This window comes from Phascolarctos cinereus, unplaced genomic scaffold (genome assembly GCF_003287225.1).
Source record: "Phascolarctos cinereus isolate Bilbo 61053 unplaced genomic scaffold, phaCin_HiC Scaffold_1;HRSCAF=81, whole genome shotgun sequence".
NCBI classification, from domain to species: Eukaryota; Metazoa; Chordata; class Mammalia; order Diprotodontia; family Phascolarctidae; genus Phascolarctos; species Phascolarctos cinereus.
Genome location: NW_027555514.1, coordinates 106647763 through 106650154, shown reverse-complemented (window position 1 = coordinate 106650154; position 2392 = coordinate 106647763). Strand labels below are relative to the sequence as shown.

The 2392-nt window shown below is 36.2% G+C and overlaps 1 non-coding gene across 1 annotated transcript; it reads left to right on the top strand.

The window, feature by feature from the left end:
• The first annotated feature begins 471 nt into the window (after window positions 1-471).
• LOC144455174 (U6 spliceosomal RNA) lies at window positions 472-576 on the top strand. The gene has a single exon (XR_013483880.1). It is a non-coding gene; the product is annotated as a U6 spliceosomal RNA (small nuclear RNA).
• The last annotated feature ends 1816 nt before the right edge of the window (window positions 577-2392 follow it).

Here is a 2392-nt window from a genome sequence, read left to right as displayed (position 1 = left end):
TAAGAAGACAGCAATCATACTCCTTGCTCTTCAAGTTTTATTTTCTTCAGGTTACGTAACTAGTTTCTTCACCTATTCCTACAGAACATGGATTCTTTACATTTTTTTCCTCAATTCTAGTTCACTAATAACTTAAAATATGTCAACCTGAATTAAATACATGCTACCTGTCCAGAGCAAACAAGAGGGAGAGGCATCATTTTCCCAAGAACTTGATACCATAGTTGTATTAACACAGTTTCATTGGGGGAGGAGATAGAAGATCCAGACCAGTTGTCACACTGAGGCAGGGAACTCCTAGTGAAGAAACTCACTCTACCAGTGCAGATTGGTTACTATTAGAAGAGGAGGAGTAAGAAAAAGGGAAATCTGGACTCAAGTGTATCCTCTGACACAAAATGTGGGACCCTGTACAGGTAAGTCATTTCATTTCACAACACACCCATGTCCTTAATAAAGCATTCACTCATGCTCACTTTGGCATCAGATATACTAAAACTGAGATGATACAGAAAAGATTAATATGGCCCCTATGCAAAGATGATATGCAAAATTCATTAAATATTCTGTATCCTAAGTAATTTTTTCTGTTTTATGTAAAAAAAGAAAACATTTTTTAAGAATTAACTTTAACAACTTATGTTAAACTGATCAACTTGAGGTCCTATGTATCTCTACATAAATTGATATCGAGCAGAATTTCCCCCTGTTCTATACTTTGTGTAATTGTTGTATGTTTTAAAAATTAAGAACAAGACTTTGCATTTATTCCTGCTAAGCTTCATAATTTTGGATTGAGCCCAGCTTTCCATCTTGTCAAGATAATTTTGAATCTTGATTTAGTCATCTAGTTCTCTATGCTTAATTTCATCTGCAAATTTGATGAGCCTGTCTTCCACATCTTCCTGCTAGTGATGCTAAAATATTGAAAAGGACAAAGGAATAACCTTGTTATAGTGCAAACTAATGCAATAAGCATTTATTAAGCACCTATTGTGTGCAAGGTACCACAGCAAGTGCTTGAGATACAAAAAAAAATAGTTTCTGTTCTGAAAAAGCTTACTTATATTCTAAAAGCTGCCTCCATGATGACTTTGAGCCATTATCTAATGTCTTTCCCACATTCAACCATTTATAGAGCTATCTAGTGCTACTATCAAGCAGCCCATATTTCACCATCTTTTCAACTTGAATATTCTGGATACTTCAGAGAATGCATTGCTGAAATCAAGATGTAATGCACCTAATTGTATTTTGCTTACAAATCAACCTTGGAATTGTATTTTTAAAAAGTGAAATGACTTTAATTTAACATGATTTTTTTCTTTGTGCTACTGTCTCCTAGGTATCAGCACATAGTCTGCTAATTTTTCTTCAATTTTTCTGTTTAATACTTCATCCTTAATTTTTCAGGGATCAGCATCAAGCTTAGTCCTCTCTAATTCTCAGGGATCTGGCTTAAAAAGCAACAACAGAATATCTTCTTGTCTTCCACCTAAAGATGGATAGTATTAGCAGATCCTTTGATATATATTTAGTTTCAAAATCCAAACTCGTACCTCTGGTTCTGAGTGCACCATGAGGTAAGTCTGGGAGCATGTCTTTCTCTAAAACATTGGATGTGGTGGGTGTATTGCTTATAGTTATGGACGTTAGCCAAGTCATGGAGTAAATCATTTAATCTCTGTCTCTCATGGTGACAAGAAAACACAATAGATCTGAAAAAACCAGATACCAAGAAGCAATGGTTTCAGCACTCATAAGTTATTAGGATTGTTGATCATGAATAAGAAGGAGTCATGTTTTTGACCTTCTGTCTCATTTTGTATGGTCATAAACTTGAGTAGAATGTGTAAAGAACATTTATGGTGCTGGCAAATCACAACTGAACCGACTAAATACCTGATCACTAATTGCATGTCATGTCATCACATTTTTCATGACTCAACAGAATATTTCCTCCATTTCCCATGTTTGCTTCACCAAGGTGTCAAGGGCAGATGATAGGGAGAAGGATAGGAATTAGACATGTGATTTCATTGGGGCAGAGGAACTTCCAGGTGAGGAAATTATCCTTATCAATTCAAGACTACACATTAGAAACTTATAGTCAGAGATTTGCCTAGATAACTAAGAGGTTAAGTAACTTGCTTTATTGTTGTTTGGTCATCTTCTGTCATGTTCAACTCTTTGTGGACCCCATTTTGGGCTTTCTTGCCAAAGAGACTGGAGTGGTTTGCCATTTCCTTCTCCTGCTCATTTTACAGGTGAGGAAACTGAGCAAAACAGGGTTAAGTGACTTGCCCAGGGTCACACAGCTAGTAAGTGTCTGAGGCTAGATCTTAATTCAGGAAGATGAGTCTTTCTGACTCCAGGTCCAGCAGTTAGTCAC